This window comes from Sinohyriopsis cumingii, chromosome 8 (assembly GCF_028554795.1).
Source record: "Sinohyriopsis cumingii isolate HCF-2022 chromosome 8, ASM2855479v2, whole genome shotgun sequence".
NCBI lineage: Eukaryota > Metazoa > Mollusca > Bivalvia > Unionida > Unionidae > Sinohyriopsis > Sinohyriopsis cumingii.
Window position 1 is genome coordinate 56203146 of NC_142968.1, and position 21863 is coordinate 56225008.

The 21863-nt window shown below is 38.1% G+C and overlaps 1 long non-coding RNA gene across 1 annotated transcript in view; it reads right to left on the reverse strand.

Moving 5' to 3' along the window:
* Positions 1-7430: 7430 nt before the first annotated feature.
* The window catches only part of LOC149793575 (uncharacterized), a 30779-nt gene continuing 16346 nt past the window's right edge, over positions 7431-21863 (reverse strand). The window contains exons 2-3 of the long non-coding RNA XR_016422578.1: positions 12542-12797; positions 7431-7642 (exon numbers count right to left, since the gene is read on the reverse strand). This is a non-coding gene — a long non-coding RNA (uncharacterized LOC149793575). The remainder of the gene's footprint in view (positions 7643-12541; positions 12798-21863) is intronic.

Genomic DNA, 21863 nt, shown 5'->3' on the forward strand with positions numbered 1-21863 from the left:
AATTGACATCAAAACATAAAAATGAATACTGACTTTAAATAACAGTGCAAATTTGCTGAAAACATTTTCTACTTAAATGTGACCGGCTTTCTGCGGAAAGGAAATCATTATACAAAGTGGATGTTTCCGAAGCTAGCACATTTCATTTAGTGGTCTTTATCTCAAAATATGGATATAGGTTTTATTGGCTATTTTTATATTATTAATTGAGTCGAACACCTGCGATTTAGTAATGCAAAATAATGTAAAATAATTCAGATCAATGTTACAGGACTGCCACAGAACAGAAATCTGTATGCGTTATTGGATTTTCAAACTTAGTAATTATTTATCCATAAACCTTCTTCTGAAATATTAATTCTGAATATTTATAATTTTATATCTTTCAACTTGCAAACTCGTCTTAAATAAAACCGGCAAACGCAAATGGAACTATCTTATCTTTTGAACTAGCTCCGAAATGTATTAAGAAGTTAATCTTTAAGTTACGAAGTATAGCTTGAATATATTTATGTTGTGGAGGTAATTCCCCCAACTGATTTGAACCATGTTTGATGAGTGATTTATGTGTTTAACCAGTACTCGCGTCTGTTTGGGCCTGAGAAGGTTGCAGAAGCATGTCTCATTGGGAATCGATCCCTGTGACCTTTAGATTTTGAGTACAGCGCTCGTCCACGACTATAGATATTCCTTTGAGTAAATTACGAGAAATATAAATTAAAATAGAACAAAGACCTGATTTATCTCCCACTTTGTAATAAAAATAAACAATCTGTAAAGGGAACGATATCTTCAATAGATGTTTAATTATGTTAATAATATTTATTTGTTTACTGCCATGCTCGTTAAGCTCAATATCAAAGCCATTCTTTCCTTTTACTTTGGTGTCTATTGACGGCAGGTGATTCGCAAGAGCAACAACTACTTTTCAAGTAGCTTCATCAGCGACATACGAAGAATAGACCTAGACTCGAAAGGACTAAAACAATTTAGCCGTATATGTATATCTTCCTAGTCAGTACTAACAGTTGTTCATTACATATAGTAATCAACTGAGCACATTTCAAATTATTAGGTACAGCATAAAAATATTCTTTCCAGAAACAAGTTTGTTCTTGAGTGAGAAAAAAAAAATCACAAACAATGGAAACTATCACCATTATATAGTTAAGCGTCGATGATCTGAACATCGATAATCCAGACTATTAACTCCTATAGACTACAGCCGTGTGCCCTGAAATTGTAACGTTTGAAATGTAAATTTGTGAATCACGATGTCACCTTCGCACAATTTTTGCTTGGAACAAAGTAGACATTATCTAAAGTATTACGTACATTTCAATAGCTATTAGCCGGGTGAGCATTGTGCATTTCAATCGCTGCCTTTTTGTGAAAGAGTCCAAATTATGGAATAAATGGAAAATAAATCTGCATAATGATTGTCTTCTTGCCTTCCTTGCATATCACAGCAACACAGCTTATATAGCTAATATAAATACAGTATGTATGCGTGATTTGGATTTTTAACATAGCTTTAACAATTATTCAGTAAAATCGCTACGTTGTCTTCAGTGGGGTAGCTTATACTGATGTCTAGGTCTGGGGCATCATGCCGCAGGCGTGTAGTATGATGTTCCACCCAGTTAAATTATCCTGACACCAGGCTGACCAGTCCTAACACTAACCTATTAATTCTGAGTGCCTAGCGAGGCAGCTATCAGTACATCTGTATTAGTCTTTGGTATGACTTGGCCGGGAATTTTACAGTAATACTCATGAATACGAATGTATTATGATTTGCACATATTTGAATAATGATAACAAAAACAAAACAAATTCGGTTTAGGTGATTTGTACACAAATATTTACATTTTTCCAATTATACTCCAACGCTGTATTATTGCGGGCACTGTATTATCACGGCAAACGGGATTTCCCAAGAAATTTTGAGCACGCGACCCCTTGCGGTTGTTTACCGATATAAAACTGCAGCCAATCTGTCGGAGCACAATTTCCTCTAAAATTGTAAACATACTGGGTATGTCTAAACTGAAAACCCTTAACCTCACTTTGTGTAAACTGCATGAAATTTCATTTATCACCATATACAAAACTTCTATCAAACTTATTATTTGTACATCGGTCCTAATTACGAAGTATACTTAGTGCATCGTATGTAGTTTGATGCTTATAGGTAATATACCGTTGTGACGTACACGACCTAACAAGGCTCCGCATGAAATTTTCATTATATGGTAGCCAATAAGACCACAACTGACAAAAGGAAGCTTATGATCTTACTAATTTGAAAGCAATAATAGGTATACTTTTCCAGTCAGCGCGTGTGCGTGCCAATTATGATTACGAACCTCAATGTATTATGTCTTTTATTAGAATCAACATCTGAAGAAAGCAAGGCGATGTTACAGTTTTATCAATTTTCCGAGTGCAGTTAATGCAGTTCTTGCAGGAATATATTAGTATTATGCAGATAGTCAGTTTAGTGTGAGGGAGTCCACCCTTACAGACAGGACCAAAGCAACTGTATCCCTAGATGCAAACCCAGGTCCAGTGAGAATTTTCAGTGATAATGAAGAGCGTCAACTGGTAAATCAGCTCAAGTATATAGTGAGATCGGATACGGATACACTAAAGCAAATATGCAGTACCTTGCAGCAAACTATGCAGTTTCTTGTGGAACGACAGATTATAGCAACTTATTATTGAGCTATTGCTGGTTTTATGGGTTTATGTGTAGGTGGCCACTTTTAAACCTTGCCAAGCCAAAGAAACTCTCTATGTTGTGAGCAGAATGTACTTCAAGGGAGGTACTAAACTTCTATTTTAAGGAGCAATCGATCATCCTTGCAGTTAGTAATTTAAAAGATAGGACAAAACGAATATTTAATTTTTATGAAATTGGAATCAACACTGAGCATTCTCCTCCATGAATGCTATGTGGCATTAATACTCAGACACAAGCAGTTGCATCATCACGATCACAGTACGTAACCATCATCAGGTGGGGGCAGTGCGATTTGAAACCACATCAAAATAAAAATAATGCATTCTTTTTGTCGTGCCACTCGTGCCACCTCAGGCAAGCCAGCCTCTGGACATTGGTAGTTTTGGACCCTTCAAATCAATGTAGAGAATGTCAGCTGTTCTTGTAGAAGAACCCTGACCAACAAGTAATTAGATCTGATATTGCACAGCTTACCTGTAAACTTTACTTGAAGGCAATGTTTTCTGGAAAATGAATTCCTGATTTTAAACAAAAATGAATTCCTGAATTTGAACAATCTAGAATGTCTCCGTTCTCAAACAAGACAATTTGGGCAAGAACAAGAAAGTATTCCAGAAACCTCTCAACCAACACAAGAATACCCTAAAATGTTCTTCTCAAAGACAAAACACCAAAGAAAGATGAAGATCTATGTGATTTCTTTACGAAGAGAACCATAACAATAGTTGTCGAAAGGCACGTAAAGAAATTTGTTCCACCTTTGTTTGCTAGCAGTCTAGTAAAGAAGAAAAATGTCATCATCATGCAACAATCATCAACTTAAGAATATGATATAAATGCACCATATTTAACAGATAAATCTGCAAGTTTGAGTTCTAAGAAGGTCAGAAAATCAACTTCCTCGTCTGTGAAATATAAAAGTGCAGAATTGATGAGTGTCGGAGAAACATCTACTTTTGAAATAAATATTGTATTACAGCCTCTGAAAGTTGGAAAACATCATCTATGATTAGAATCCTTTCTTCTATACAAACAGGCCCCTCTGCACACTATGTAGATGATTCTGATGAGACCAATTTTGAATGTCTCCAGTCCAACATACCTATCCGACCTCACCCATGTGCACTCACCAGCACAATACTTACGCTCCTCTTCTGACAATCGTATACTCATTATTCCCACTATGAAAATGAAGTCATATGGTCAACGTTCATTTGCATACCCGGGCCAAGCAACGTGGAACGAATTGCCCACTGAACTTAGACACAAAAACACAGAGATCTCATTGAAAGAGTGCTACTAAAACTCACCTATTTCGACTGCAAGAACAAACTTAAAGATAAAAATAATGTTTCCTACCTTAAAAATGTTCAGTATGTTTTATGTTTTCTAATTTCATTGTTTTTTGTAATCATATCATTATACATGCTTTTATGTTTTAGGTGTTGTCTAATGTTGTAAAGCGCTCAGAGTTTCTAAAGATTAGGTGCTATACAAAGTCCTTAATATTGAATATTATTATCTTTTTATTTTTGGATTATTATTATTATTATTATTATTATTATTATTATATGCACCTAGGGTTTGTGTTAATCTTGTGATTTTTAAATGGGCATGATGTGACAAATTGCCAACAGTGGACACACCTTTCGAGTTGTTGCGATACAGGCGACATAGCTCGTTACCTTGCCCACAATAAATTTAAAATTCATTCAACGTTAAGTAATATTTGTTTACAATTTGTACTCTTGTTATTCAAAGATTTCAACTTAAATGGTATACTCCTTATTCATTTTACTGAACAACATCAAAATTATTCTATGCTTTTCTGGCATACGTCATAAAAAGGTGCCAAATTACAGGTTAATCAAAATGTCAGATAAATTCCTCTTTTACAAACAATAGAATGCCATGTGTATATTTACTGATCTTTTGTCTTTTTCTCTTTTTGCTGATCGACAGAAAAGATTGTCTGAAACCAATCATTCTTCCACTATAAATCATAACAAGTAAGTCAAACAACTTCGATGGCTCGAAACATCAATACACAAAATGTTTTAAAAGAAATTATCAAATTATGAAACACTAAAATTGCAGTCAGCTTTGAACGTGCCCTTCCCACCTTCAGATATAGATCCAAGAGTTATAACCCATATTCCGTTAAATATGCCTTAGGCATTCCTGCTATGAAGACATAAATTAACCTCGTTCAAAAACGAGAACAGTAAAGAAATTCTCAGTGACATGTATTGCTATATAATTATTTTAGATGATTAGTTCTTTGATCACTCTCCCCTTCCCCTCCCCCCGCCACCGAACACAGCCATGCCAAACCCTTTGCCAGGGATCGAATAATTAAAGAAGTATGCGATTGGTTAGGAACAGGAAAAGAACATTACACAATTTGTTGAATTTCCATCCACGGCCGATAGTGGGATGCGCTGGGGTGAAGAGTATTAATGAATAACAATATCACTATCGCAAATAATTACGTATTTTTACATGGCATTCGACATAAGTAAAGATGATCCCCCCACCTTTGACGTAGAGGAAAAGGAAGAGAAGACTGGTAGAGAAAGGCTACGAGAAACCGGTATGTTTCTTTCAAACTGCATTTGGTTACTAAAGACACATAAAGGTTTCATTGACTAAAACAGTTCACAGTGCTGAGGGACTTTGGTATTGCAATGTAAACACATGCCCTAACATGGTCCATCAAGAATCTAATTTTGTCTTACAATTACCTCCAGTCCAGACAGACAGCTCATGTACCAACCAAAACCAAGGAGTCGTTGTAATTGTTGATCCCATTAGCTCATTCTTTGGTATCAGTATGGAACTTTACATGTCATGCAGTGCTTTATGTACACACGAACATTTGAAAAGTTTATGAGCTATAAAATAAAAATGAAGCAGTGTATCCTAAAATGCATTAGATATATTTACATGTATTTATAATATTCTTTGATTTGCTGTCAGTTTGCGAATGTATGTATGTATGTATGTATGTATATATATATATATATATATATATATATATATATATATATATATATATATATATATATATATATATATATATATATATATATATATATATATATAATGAGCAAGCTTTCTCATTCATCATATCACATTATTCAATATTCAGCCAAAAATAAAAACTTTGATCGAAAACAAAAATTTCTAAACTTGATCAAAATGTTCCACCTGTTTCACACTAGCATCAAATTTTACTTACGTCGAAAAGGAAGGATTTTGTGTATTTCAGCCTAACAAATAAAATCGAAAACTTATATTTCTAAACTTAATCAAATGTTTTGCCTCTTTCATATTAACCTCGAGTGTTGAGCCAAATGCAAATAACTTTTTTGTGCTTCTCCGTGAACTACCAATTTCTTTCCTTTTTCTTCATTTACTCAAATTCCTTCTTGTTTTGTGTTTCTTTCACGTAGTCTAAGTATGTTCATGTACGTAATTATTTTCTTAAATGTAAAGAATATCAATGGAAAGATACAAATGTATTAACTATTAAGAAATCAATATAACTATTCCTCTTCATTAAGAAGACAAAAACTGTTATTTCTTGTCAAAGCAGCAGCAACAGCACCACCATCATAAATAACAAAATCAAGTGATACTGTTTCTTCAATTACTGCTATTATCTTGTTCTTCTTTTGCTGTTTTTGATGTTGGGTAACCATTGTAGCCAAATGTTCTATTCCCGGCTATAGTGTTGACCGTCCTAATTAGACGATTGTCCTACAGTTATCTAGTTTCCTCCAAAACAAAGACCATAACTAGTCAACATTTGAGACAGGGAGCGCGTATATACTGGATGGCAGAACCTGCTGTGCAACTCGATGTTAAAAGATAATATTTAAAATAATCAAGTTACTATTTAATTTTTTTTCACTACAAACGATTTTGGCTCTGTTTGTAACCAGTGTTGATTTTTATCTGTGCATAGTAGAATTGGCAATGTGCCTCATTCAGGAGTATTGTTGCCCTTGATTCTACATCACTATATATTGCCTGTAGATTGACATTGTACGGGTATGTTTTGCACAGAATTATACATTTTATCATTCTTTCAAGGCCGCTTGGTGGATACTCGTTCTGATAAAGATATATTTAGTGTTGTTCTCTGTCTCGTCAGTGTCGTCTTTGCCCATCCGTTCCTCAATTCGAGATAAAGGAACTTCAGGTTGCTCTTGGTCTAGGTACAACTTTACGATTATCTTATGCTTGAAGGTCTATTTCTTGGTTGAGCATTGGCAATAAATGAACCTTCAATTCACGTCTATTGTTACAACTGTTCATTCCAATCTTCCCCAGTATCTTGTCTGTCCTAATATACAGTTAAAAAAATTAATCGTTGGCATACTTATCAGGAGGCATGTACACAAGGAGAGGTGTTTTCTTTTCGAACCTAAGTTTGCAATTTCAGCACGTCGTCTGCTCTCACTGGCATTATACGTTTGCCTATAAATAAGGCCTGCAGCCTATAAATAAGGCCTGCATAAATCTCGGTATGAGATCCTGTCCCATCTCGAGTCTGGCATATTATACGGACTGAACATGGGAACATTATTGTTTTAGTAAGTCATGTGTCTCCTTAATTTTGCAACTTTGTTGAAAGTCACCATTTTCAGAGAAAGTCGGGACCAGATATTACCTTTTGTATATGAATCCGCCACGACGCAAATTCTTCCATGAACAAACTGTGCCCTTCGCAAGGTTGTTGGTGTAAGTGGCATAGTGTTGCTGTCGGTAGATATCTTTCATCTCATATGCCTTTTGAACTATCTCCTGCTGATGTATTTCCTGCACTTTGAGCATTTTCTCTTTGTTGCAGAGCTTCCAGACTTACGCATGTAATCAGCACAGAACCTTCTAAACAATAAAGATAATAATAATAATAATAATAATAATAATAATAATAATAATAATAATAATTGTTGATGATGATGATGATGATGATGATGATATTTATGTTTTATGGTTGGTGTCTGTCGCAAACTCAAAAGTTAGAAGATTGCTGAAATGTGAATTTATAATCGAGAATAAGATACGGTGATAGTAACAATATTGTAGTATCTGCAAAGAGGGATTGCTTCTTTTTTGTGAATGTTTACAGTGAGATGTACCTGATGACCAGATAGAACGGCACGATTAACAACAGTCCCTCAATGCGAGTGACGCTCTACTTGGCACAAGAGTTCACAGGAATTCAAGAAAAGAACATTTCTTTCTGTTAACTGTTATGTTTGAAACTATATCTGATATTCTTTAGGGATCAAATTATTTTCAAATTAGCCACTGTGGTGCACATATTTGATGTCAGCTTGGCACTAATTTCATTTAGGACAAATAGTCATCATTAGAAGTCTTTGGCTAAACATCCCATCTCATAATAATGACCCATTCAGGTGGAATAGTGACAAAAATTTTAAGACAGTGGTTGTGACAGCTATATTGGATTTCAGAATGACAACCGTTTCTTTTACGACCAAGTACTTCTCCAAACTCCATGTTGATATAGCCTTCCATTTGGAAGAAGTAACAAATACCGATATTTTCAAGATGTGACTTAGCACTCAGGAGTATCAATCACAAGATTTTAAAGATTGTTGCAATTGCAGCCATAATGGATCAGCACCATACTGAATTCATTTAAGACAAACCAAAAACCATAACATGTCTTTCAGTAAAAACGTCACGCTCATGCCATCATTTATTCAGGAATTTTCAATTTGGTTGTAGAAAGAATCCTTTTTGTGGAATCCCCCCTTTACTATGGTTTTCTTTTGAGAAATGCAATGCCAGATTATATACAAACGTTTGAGTGGTAGCGAAGCCAATGAATATGGATTGGAGTTATTTCAAACTGTTTTGATTCTAAACGATTAATTCTTTTTTTCCCTTGAAAATACATGTGCTCATGGGAGATTCTTAACCAAAGACAGTTCTTATAAAAAATGTGTTTAGATATCCAAAACCTGAGTGATAATTCTTGTTTCTACAAGGAACTACAGACTGCAAAACCACAGGTTACAGCATACGTCATCGTCATACATCTTAGATTCTTCGTCGGGATTCGAGCTTGAAATCAGTAGAACATTTTGTTATTAGGACTACTAAAATTTTATTCTTGGATTAATTTGGATTTGATTTTATAAAACCGTAAGTTCTTATTTTTTATATTTTTACATAATTTTTCTAGAGAAATATGTTGCATTTTTTTCAACGCTGGCTGTTTTCACTCTTTCTTGTGTTACTGTTTATTCGAGCCTAAACACGTGACATGAGAATTTGGGCGTTCGTCCTAAGGAAAATTTTGAATTTTCGATAGAATATTTAAGAAAACTTTGTGTTTTGAAAATTGAATTCCCAGGTTTTTGAAATCTTAGTGAATCGGCAAGCTTCTTCTAAAATATCATTAAAAGTGGAAATCTTTCTTTCAAATCCTAACCAGGAACAATTAGATCTTTTCAAAAGAGATGAATTGATTCAATTTGCCAGAAAATACGATCGTTTTGAAGTTAACGAAACAGGAAATAAGAAATATTTTGGTACATTATTTGGTAGAAAAGAATGTTTTGGATACAAGTGTTTTGGTTTCGATCTGTAAATCTGTATCATACTTTGACATAAACGTGAAGGAATAAGAATTAAAATACAAGATGCAATTGGAGTTTAGGAAGCTGGATCTTCAGAAAGAAGAGAGAGAAAAACAAATGCATTTACAAACGGAAGAAATAGAGAAAGAAAGACAAATGCAATTACAAGAAAACAAATGCAGTTACAATATGCGAAAGAGGAGAGAGAGAGACAGGAAATAGAGAAAGAATAACAGAAGCAAATGCAGTTAGATAAGGTAGAAAGAGAGAAAGAACAAATACAGTTACAGAATGAGCGAATGCATTTACAGTTGGAGAAAGAGAAGCAAGAGAGGACAAATCAATGTAGAATCAAAGAAATGGAACTGTCAAGTGAAAAGCACATTCATATTTCAAATCCAAATTTAAGTTTTGATCTTGCAAATAATATTCGATTAGTGCCCCTTTCAGAGTAAAAGAAGTAGACAAATATTTTCCTTATTTTGAAAAAGTTGCTGAAATGTTGAAATGGCCAAGGGAGCATTGGGCTCAGTTATTACAATGTGTATATACTGGTAAAGCTAGTGATATCTACAGTTCACTGTCAGTTCAACAAAGTGGTGACTATGATACGGTCAAAGATGCGTCTTAAGGGGTTATCATTTAGTCCCTCAAGCTTATCGGCAAAAATTCAGAAACTACAGAAAAGAAGCGGGACAAATTCATGTCAAATCTGCTAGAGAAAAAGAGCAATTATTTGATAGATGGTGCTTGGCCATGCAAGTCTTAAACAACTTATATTACTTGAGGAGTTCAAAAACTGTGTACATAGTAACATTAAGTCTTATCTTGATGAGCATCAGATTGAAACCTTAGAAAATGCTACTCGTGCTGATGATGAGTATTCTTTAATTCATAAAGTTCCTTTTGTAAATAAGACTTTTACGCAACAGTCTTCTGGTAGAAAAGTATTTCAGCCTAATACAAGCCCTTTAAAACTCAAATTGGCATAACTTCTAAAAATCAAACTTCAAAGAAGCTTGATTCAAGGTCGTTGTTTCTTCCCATGTGTACCTATTGCAAGAAAATGGACTCGTTATTTCTGATTGCTACAAATTAAAAAATAGACATCAAAATCAAGACAGACCTATTTTAAATGCTCTTATTTCTCAGAGGTTAAGGTCACAGTCACGTATTGCAAGCAACACATTTGTTGGGTCAAATAAATCCCATTCTGATTTGATTTTGGAGAATTATGAACCATTCATATCGAAGGGTTCTATATCAATCTTGGGTGATTCGGCCAATCATATGCCTATTAAAATTTTAAGGGACACAGGAGCTCCTCGGAGTCTTTTATTGTCAGGTACTTTGCCTTTTTCTGAGCAGTCTTCTTCTAATGAGAGTGTTCTTATTCGGGGAGTAGGGTGGGGTTTTGTTAATGTTCCTCTCCATTGTGGTAATTTGTCAGCAGACTTAGTCTCAGGACCCGTGACAGTCGGAAAAGTCTGTTTTACGCGTTGAGGGCATTCCTTTTTTACTATGCAACGACCTAGCTGGAGACAAGGTTGTGATTAATCGACTTGCAACTGACAAGCCTTGCTTGGATCAGAAAGTCAATCCAATTGAAAAAGAATTCCCTGGTTTATTTCCAACTTACCAGAGCTATGGCAAAGAAAGCTCTTAAGAATGATGTTGATAAGAGAAGTATTCCTTTAGCTGACACATGTATTGGTCAGGCTTTTGATGAGGACACGTTCACTCCTTGTGTGGATCAATTAGAAGGTACTAATCACAGCAATCCTCGTTTAACGACTCTTTCTCTTTATTTTAATCAGGGTGATAAACGACAATCATTGGTTGTCGAACAGGAACAAGATCCCGAGATCTCCTGTTTGTTTCAAAAGGCCATTAATGAAACTGAAGCTACTGAAGTTCCTGTCTGTTATTTCATTAAACATGGAACTTTTATGAGAACATGGAGACCTTCTGAGGTACCTGCTGATAACGATTGGTCTTTATATTATCGAATTGTAGTTCCGAAACCTTACAGACAGGAAATATTTAGTCTTGTCCCTTAAACTCCATTGGCTGGTCATTTAGGGATCAATGAAACTTATTACAAGATCTTAACTCACTTCTAGTGGCCGAAACTCAAAAGTGATGTTGGTAAATACTGTAGATCTCGTCACACCTGTCAAATGGTAGGAAAACCATATCGGAAAATTCACAACGCTCATCCACAACCTATTTGTGCCTTTGACTAACCATTTAGTAGAATTATGGAAGATTGTGTTGGTCCCTTACCTAACACCAAGTCAACAAGGTTTCCAGAGGCAATTCCCTTGAGGAATATAAAATCTAAAATAATAGTACAAGCTTTGATAAGACTTTTACTCAATTTGGCCTTCCCAACTCTGTTCAATCGGGTCAAGGGTCAAATTTTAGGTCTGGGAATTTCCAGCCTATTATGCTTGAATCTGGCATCCAGCAATTCAAGTCAAAAGTGAAATTATAGTTTGACAGAACTACAGTGGAGAGAACTTTTGAGTTTTGTAATAATGGAGTTATGTGTCTCTTGCTTATTCTTCAAAGTTGTCTTCAGTTTAGATATTACGGCCTTTACAAAGTTAAGAAGAAAATGAACGAGTTAAAAAATATTTGTGCTCGTGGGATTGAAATAAATTATAGGAGTACCAGTATGATGAAAGAGGTAGCCAGATTAAACATGCAATTAATTTAGTTGAACCTGTCCCATTCAGTGAAGGTTTAAGCGAAGGAATATCATCGGATGATGATGATGATTTAGTGACAAATCTTCGGAATTCAGAAATTATAAAAGATCTAGGCTAGAAACGTTCATATTTGCAAGAGCAAGAAAGAAATGAACTTAAACAGTTACTTTTTGAATATGAGTACTTATTTCCAGATGGTTTTTCAAGAACCAAGAAAATGTTCCCTGAAGTTTAAATTGTAAATTCTAAACCTGTCAAACAGCACCCGTAAAGGATGAACCCTCTCAAACAGGAAAACTTGAAAAACGAAATTCAATGTTTGCTGGAGAATGATTTTATAGAGCCCAGTAAATGTGACTAAGTTCACCATGCATACTTGTTCCAAAACCAGATAAACTTTCCGTAAGTGTACTGATTATAGAAAGGTGAAAATTGTAACAACAGATTCATTCTATTACCAAGAATCAATGACTGTGTTGATAAGATCGGGAATGCCAAGTACGTCAACAAATTGGACCTTCTGAATGGATTCTGGCATATTCCACTAACGGAAAGAGCAAAGGAAATGTCGGCATTCGTGACTGCAGATGGACTTCACCAGTATACAGTAATGCCGTTTGGGATGAAAGGGTCGCCAAGTACATTTCAACGTCTCATGAATATGATTACTTCTGGTCTAGACAATTGTGATGCTTGCATCGATGATGTCATCATCTACAACGACACCAGGAAAGAACATTTAGCAACAATTCGAAAATTCTTTGACAGACTCACTGATGCATGTTTGAAAATTTATCTAAAAGTGAGTTCTGCCGTGCTAGTGTAACTTTTCTAGGACACATCGTGGGACATGGACAACCTATACATACCAAGGTCGAGGCTATCTCTGAAATTCCCGTGGCTGTTAATAAAAAGCAACTGATGCGATTTTTAGGTATGGCTGGATACTATCGAAATTTGTTTTCCAATTTTTCTATAATTGCTGAACCCCTTTATTAAGTAAGAAAAGCAAGTTCCTTTGGACTGACAAATGTCAGAAGGCTTTTGACAAGTTGAAAGCCATACTTTAAATTCATTATTTCTTGGAAAGTGTTAGAAGTGAAGTCTAATATTCACGTGGTTCGAAAGACAGATATGACTATTATTAAGTCTTCAGTATATTTTAAATGTATGGACCTTTGAAAGTAGACAATATTTAGAGAGATATTTTTGTCTTAAAACTAAGAAATTAATGTATCTGTCAAATGGAAATTTAGATTGCGAGTGTAGTCACATAGCAAAAAGTTTTCAGTCTAGTGCTGTGTATGAATTAACTGAGGATACATATAAATGTATATATAATTGTTACGGCTTCAAGGAGTACACAACAACCAACGAACTAATTATTGGGCAGAGTCACTTTGTAACCCTATTTATCTCACTCTGTTACAAAGAGGAGATATAGCAATACCACACATTACGCATTATTAAATGTATGACTTTTTCTGATGAGATAAAGATAGCTATTCCTTGCACTGGCGTAATATAAAGTTTTGTTTACAGTTTGGGTAGAATTACAACGCTTCAATCTAATTCCTCAACTAAATTGATGTTCGCCTCTCAGCTGATCAAACTGAATCAGTGCATTGGGCTGATTAGAATATTTATCATGGCAATAGGAACACGTAGAAGCTTTTTCTTGTGTTCAGATTGGTTCTGGGAGAGGACAGATTCAGCCGTGTCCTGGTTCTCTGTCTGTCTGTCTCTCTCTGTCTGTCTGTCTGTCTGTCTGTCTCTCTCTCTCTCTCTCTATATATATATATATATATATAGAGAGAGAGAGAGAGAGAGAGAGAGAGAGAGAAAGAGAGATAGAGAGGGGGAAGATATATATTTATATATTATACTATGTGCACAAATTCCGTGCTCGTGGCTATTTAGAAAACATTTGCTAGACCGAAACCGGACAACCACTATTATATTTTACACCTTATTTCTATTTTTTTAAAAAATATAAATAAGCAAAGTAGATAACAAAATATAATGCAAATTAATATATATGAACCGGTTATACTTAACACATGATATAGCATGATTAAAACAATGTTGGCTCGACTTCACTAGCGAAGATTTAGGAAGGGAATGTCCACGCCTATTGTACGTGCGCTGGTGGCGGACGAGTCCTATAAGTGAAAAATACATCCGTCCACAAAGGCTGCAAGGGAATGTATGGGTTTTGGTGGATGCTGATGATGGTTTCCGGATTTTGTCCTCGCCATCTTTTTCCACCCAAGCTGTTCAGAAATGGTGTTGGCCCGGTGAACTGTACGTCGCCAGCTTTCACGGTCAGCAGCTTGTGATGCCCATTGGCAGTGGTCTATGCCACATGTGGTGAGGATCTCTTCAAGGAGTCTTTATATCTCTTTCGATGTGCCCTCTATCACGCTGGTCAGTGGACAGCTGACCATACAGTGCGAAAATTGGCAGGAGATGATCGTCAATCCTGGAGACGTGTCCATAGCTGTATCTTCATGAGCGTGGCCTCAATGCTGGTGCTCCCTGCCTTTTTTAGGATGTCACTGCTGGTGACGAAGTCACTCCAGTGGATGTTGAGGATGGTGTGGAGGCAGAGCTGATGGAATCGTTCGAGGAGGCGGAGGCGGCGGCGGTGGCTGTAGGTGATCCATGATTTGGAGCCATATAGGAGGGTGGTCAGTACATCTCTGTAGACACTGATCTTTTGTATCTCTCTTGAGAATGGCGTTGTAACACGCTCGGTTATAGAGAGTGCCGAAGGCGCTGTTAGATTTGGCCAGTCCGTTGTCTATTTCTTTGTCGATCAGAGATCACACGCCCAGGTAGGTGAACTGGTGGACTACTTTTAGATCTTTCTAATCGATGAAGATGCTTGGTGGCGGGAAAACTTCCGTGGTTGCAGGCTGATGAAGTACCTCAGTTTTCATTAGGCTGCCCGTAAGACGAAGGAGCTGACAAGCTTCTGAAAAGCAGGATGTTATGCTCTGTAAGGTGGCTTCCGTGTGGGTTTGGTGCTCTGATCTCTTTTTGGCAAGCAGGTCTTGGATTTCTTGGTTGTTTTCATCAAACCAGTCTTTGTTTTTCTTAGTGGTGAATCCAAAGATTTCTTTTAGCCTTGATGTGGTTCCACGTCTCTTTCAGAGATAGATCTGGCAGAGAATTAGGTACTTTAAGTCTAGACAGTAGGCTCTCTTGAAAATCTCCCTTGACAACTGAAGAAAACAGGCTTTTCACCTGGAGCTTTTTTCTCAGGGTGCCTCCTTGTTGTCTGGGCCTGGGCATGAACTGGAAATCGAGCTTGCATCGGACAAGATGATGGTTTGTGTGGCACTCTGCACTGGGCATCACTCTAATATGAATGATATATTTTAAGTCCCTCTGGCGTACTATGACGTAATCGGTTAGGTGCGAATGTTTTGAGCTAGGAAGCATCCTAGTTGTTTTCAGGCTGTCTTTCTGCTGAAATATGGTGTCTGTGATGGTGATCTGTAGTTCTGAGCAAAATTCAAGAAGTAGGCGCTCATTATCGTTGCAGCTACCCAAGCCATGCTTTCGAAAAATGAATTTAAAACATGTATTAATTTTTTTTCTACATTCAGTAATTAGAGAAAATGGCAATTGATTGAACATTAGGATTGACATCACTCGGACTTACTCGAGAATATGAGCACAGTCTGGGTGAATCAAGCATGCAACATGTGCATTAATATGCACTGTTTCAATTTCACCGAATATCTTCCTAAATACTGAGCAGTAAATTAAAATTTGAGACTATAATTAACGACACTTCGTGAAGATGGCGAAAAGTTAAGTCGTATTTATACAAACACAAGTTGACGTTTCAAGTAGCAGTCCAGTTCATAAGTTGGCTATCAGCCCTATTAAAATTGCGTATCTAATGTTTAAAAAGTTATGAATCTGCTACATGGTGTGCCAATTGTAGTCTAAAGTTGATATAAATTTGCAGGGTAACATTTTCGCTCCTTGAGAATGAGTCACCAAGTACCGTTACTTCTTCCGTCATGCTGGTATTGCATATTCCGGTTTTGATTACATGTCTGACCCACTTAAATCAAAACCTAATTTCACTCAAAGCGCATTAGTTAAAATTTTCAAACAAATCTTAAAAAGTAGTAAATTGTTTGCTCTTTCTAGACATGTATGTGTAGAGAGAATATTTGGCCAAATAAGAGGATAAAATGCAATCTAAATACTTCGATGTGTCCCTGCTCACCTTAAAATGTGAGTAGTGAATAGGGATACCTTAGCCTCAATGGGAATTAACATTACAGGACCCCTTGGGATCGTTTAGCCTCAATGGAAATTTAACATGGGGAAAAATCGTGGGATCGTTTAGCCTCAAAGGAAATTTAACATGGAGAAAACTCATGGGACACTATAGCCTCAAGGGGAAATTAACATGGGTGGGACTGTATAGCCTCAAGGGGAAATTAACATGGGTGGGACTGTACAGCCTCAAGGGGAATTGAATATGGGAAATGGAATAGGGTCGGGACCCTATTTTAATAGGGTCCCGACCTGATAGGTCTATGGAAAGGGAACAGGGGAGAGGGATATAAAACACACACACACACACACATACATATATAGAATAAAAATTTGGGCTAGGCAATTGAAAGTCAATCTCTTTTCGAGAATTGGAGTGGCCCTGAAAAGGGCCTTTGGGTTTATGTTAATATTAACATAGAGGGCATATGTCACATCTTCTTCTTCTTCTTAAACTCCTTCTGACTGCAGGTCCATACACAAGTCCCCTCTTGAGGCATCCTTGTCTTTCTATATAAACTCTTCTCATCCATCGACTAGTATCTGTCCTATGGACAACAGTCCATTTGGATCGGACATACATGGGCATGTCCGTCCGGAACATCATCGATGAAATGAGAGTGGAAGACTCTACGGTAGTCCACATGTTGTGGGTTGCCGAGAACAGGTGAATCAATGCAGTGAACTGCACTTATTTATAGGGACAGAAAGGATTGAAACGGATTGAGTTCGTTGACCAATCCAAACACGCGTTACAAAATTCAGTCAGCCCACGTCCAATCGGAAGAGAGCAGTCTGTGACGTCACGTGGTCCATATAGATTCGCTAGCGCCTGTGCGTAATCAATTTATGCGACAGCTTTTCAACATGACGGAAACTCAGAAAACGATCCATTGGGGTGCACAAGCAGTGCAGACCGCCCAAGGGAATCTGGACTTACTTTCAGAAGAGGTGAATTGGGATTTTGTGGATTTTCTTACCTCGCAAGAATTTGTTCCGGAACCTTCGTCACCTTCATTACCGCAGGTGGAGAATTTTAGACAGAGACAGAAAGAAGAATTGGAGAAATTTATACAACAGCAAAAGGAAGCGGAACAAGCTTTTCTCCTACAGCAACAGCAGCAAGAAGAAGAGGTAAGAAAAAAACAAGAAGAAGAAACAGCAGCAAAGAAACAAGGGTGTGAAAATCAAACGGTCACGGTACCGTTAGACATTTTAGCGGAGTTAAGAAGTCTGAAACAAATGTATCAGACTTCTTTATTACGACCGAAGAGAATACGACCTTCCCCAGCTAAACACGCCAACCCTGTGACTAAGCCTACCGTACCACCCTTAGTGATTTCAACCAAATCATCATCATCAGAAGTAGGCCTCGGCCGTGGCAAAGGCTTAAGTCAGTTAAAGTTGATTGCTTAAACTCACCCCTACACCAAAAAAGGCTCTTTTCAGGGCCACCCACGTCTCTCGAAAAGAGATACACTTTCAATTGCCAATAACTCAAAAAAAAAAAAAAAAAAACCAGTTTACCCCTATAGTGCCTGTCTATGACTGTGAGTGTACGTTCTTATTTTAAAATCAAAACCCAAAGACACTTGCCTTATATAATTAATTTATTCTTTTATCAATATTTACAATCCAATTCACAATTCACAACATAACACTTTAAAAAGTTCACTGACTTCTTCTGTCTCATTATTTACTCTCTCTGTTTTTTAAATTTCTTCACAGTCACAGTCTTTTTCTCTTCTTCCTCCTCACTTTCTTCCCTTCTTCTTTTCTTCTCCTGTTTCTTTTTCTTCACCTGTCTGCTTTCTTCCTCTTCTTCTTCCTTTTCTTCTTTCTCTGAATAATCCCTCTCTTCTTCTGACTCCTCTTGTTTCTTTTTTGGGCAATCTGGAGACCAATGTCCTTTTTCTTGACAATAATAACAGGTATCTTGACTTTTGTCTTTTCTAACCCCTTTTTTTCTTTTTTGACGGTCTGGACACTCTGAAGACCAAGGCCCTTTCTTCTGACAGATATAGCAAGTATCTTCACTTTTATCTCGAAAGGAAGGAGAGTAGTCCGTCGACTGGTCTGAAGAAAATTTTCTAATGATCCCTCGCAAAGCTCTGATGAAACGTTCGATTTGTATAGTCTCTTCCATCGTTGTGCTCGGTTAGAGAGTGAAATGAATAGTGAAAGGACAAGACACATACCCTTTTATATACGCTGGTCTACCATGACTATAAAGTAGCCCATGGTGTTTAAACTTTAGTCATTTGACTTTTTGCTTTCAAGATGAAACGATCCAATTCATTTGATAAGAAAGAAGAATAAAGTAAGAGGCAGAAACGTGATCTATCGCCTCGTACCAGGGCTGAAGTCTTGGCACAAATTCATGCCAGTGATTTTGAAGAGGACATGAGTGAACCAGAATTCAAACCCTCTAAACAAAGTTCACCACCCTTAGTTAACCCTGAAAAAATACTATTCCATTCGAGAGACGGAAAAGCGCTCCTCTAGAAAATTTAGAACCACGGCTTACAAATACACGGTGAACTTTAAGGATTTCAAGTCCGAAGTACCGTTAGAGAAAGCAGAAGGGTTCATCACCGGGGTGTGGGATTCTTTGCTCACCACACTCAAGCGACAATGTCAACCCAAAGAAGACGATCGCTTGAGACTTTCCATACAACACGACGGTTTGAAATCCCCTGTTTGGATCGAGTTTAGCGCCCCTGCAGAATTGACTGCTTCCAAAGTCATGGACAAGATTCAACACGTACAACAATCCAATGACCAATTTGACATGACCGATGTAAAAGCCACACTGGACATGACCCACGTCTCTCCTCCTCAAGGGACTGGACGCAAAAAGATGTTATTGGTGGACGACCTTCGCAGCACCAAAAAGAGTCTCGTCCGAATTAACAATCCTCAAGACCAGATGTGTTTAGCCCGAGCCATCGTGGTGGGACGAACTTATATCAACAAGAACGACACGGTAGAATGGAAAAGAGCCTGGAAAACTATTCGACAATCGGACCGAGCCAAACAACGAAACGAAGCAGAACTCTTGTTACAACAAGCCGGCCTGTCCAAAGACACACCCTGCGGTATTCCTGAGATGCAAAAATTGCAAGATGTCCTAGCTCCACGCTACACCTTGAAAGTGCACCCTCAAGAAGTGCGCGGACCTCTGTTGTTTCGAGGCCAAGTCTTTAAGGCTGGAAAATACATTCACCTTTATCATCACGATGACCATTTCGATACCATTACCAGTATCACCGCATTCCTGCGATACGGTTATTACTGTGAGAAATGTGACTATGGCTATAACAATCGAGAGCAGCACAAATATTGCGGATCGAAATGTTCAGGATGTTTGGCCTCTCCACCCTGTCTGAACGAAGGGCAAGAACCAGTGCATTGTCCTGCTTGTCTGCGCACGTTTGTCAGCCCTGCCTGTTGCCAACAACATCTGAAGACGCAAGGTTCACAGCAGAAATGTGCTTGTCAACTCCTGAGATTGTGCCCTACCTGTGGACAAGGCATATGTACCAATACTGTCAAGGCACACGTATGTCGAGGAAAGAAAAAAATGTCACATTTGTCATCACATCGTGGACTTAGAACACCAATGCTACGTGCAAAAATACCATCCCCAACCAGAGAAAGAGGATGGTCACAAGAAGAAGAAAGGCAATTTCATCTTTCTCGATTTCGAATGCATGCAAGAGACCGGCATTCACATTCCTAATTTCTGCGTGGCTCATCGAGCTTGCGAAAAGTGCATTCAAGAACCTATCTTCAGTCATTGCCCTCACTGCAGCAAGATTCCTGGAGGGCGTGAAAAAATCTTTCGGCGACCGAACACGCTAGCCGATTTCGCCCAATGGGTCTTAGACCCCATCGACAAGACGTGGAGCCAAGAGGACATCGGACGTTACGGAGATTGTCATCGTCATGCTACGGTGATGGCTCACAATTTCTCCGGATACGATGGACAGTTTCTTTTGAGATACTATACGGGACAAGGCACCGAACGTCCTAAAGTCACTTTGAACGGAGCAGAAATCATTTTCATGCAAGTGGGACAAGTGCAGTTTAAAGATTCGATGAGTTACTTGGCCATGCCTTTGAGTCGAATGCCTAAAACGTTTGGAATGACAGAAATGGCTAAAGGGTACTTTCCTCACTTGTTCAATACGGAAGCCAATCAACATGCCGTTCTACCCCATTTACCTGAGGCTCACTATTACGACCCCGACAACATGCGTACCGAACAACGACAAGCTTTCTACGTTTGGTACCAGGTCCATGCCTCCGACCCTTTCGACTTTCATAAAGAAATGCTAAAGTATTGTCGTTCCGACGTGGACATTTTACGGCGTTGCTGTGGAAAATTTCGAGAACTGTTCATGGAACACGGAGGGGTCGATCCTTTGAAGGAAGATTGTACCATTGCCAAAGCGTGTTCCTTAGTGTACCGGCAACGATTCATGCCTGAAAACACCGTGCCTGTCATCAGTCCTCAAACGACCAACTATGTCAAACGTCAATACTCGGTCAAAGCCCTACGCTGCTTACATTACTTGTGCGACAAGGAAGACAAATGGATTCAGTATGCCCGCAACGGAGGAGGCGAAAAGACCATCGGAACGCATTCGGTCGATGGCTGGGACTTGGAAAACCCCAAGATCGTGTAGGAATTTAACGGTTGCTTATTTCTCGGATGTCCCGTCTGTTACCCTGACCGCGTCACTAAAAATCAGTTTTTACAACGAACCATGGAAGACTTGTACCAGGCCACTTGTCAGCGACGTCTAAAGTTAGAACAGGAAGGATACCATGTGGTGGAACTGTGGGAACACGAATACGATCACCGTTTGAAAACCGATCCCGAGTTTAAACGTCTCGTGGAAAGTTACCAGTTCATGGACCCGATGCACCCGAGGGATAGTTTGTACGGAGGAAGGACCAATGCCACCTCTTTGATGTACCAAGCCGACGAAGAGAAAGGAGAAGAAATGAAATACTTGGACGTGTGTTCGCTGTATCCCTACGTGTGCAAATATTGTCGCTTTCCTGCAGGGCACCCACAATTGTTGACGGAACACATCGACCTGAAAAACATTCGACAATACGAAGGCTTGATCAAGTGCAAAGTTTTGCCTCCCACGGACTTATACCATCCCGTCTTACCTCACCATTGCCAAGGCAAACTGATGTTTCCTTTGTGCCGTACTTGTGCCGAAACGTGCAACCAAGATCAGCCTTGTCAGCACACCCAGGAAGAACGGGCCTTGACGGGGACGTGGGTCAGCGTAGAATTGTTCAAAGCTCTGGACATGGGATACCAACTATTAGAAGTGTACGAAATTTGCCACTTTCCCAAAACACAACAATACCACAAGGGTGACCCCACGCAGAAAGGCATTTTCGCAGACTACGTGGATGCCTTTTTGAAACTGAAACAAGAAGCCAGAGGCTATC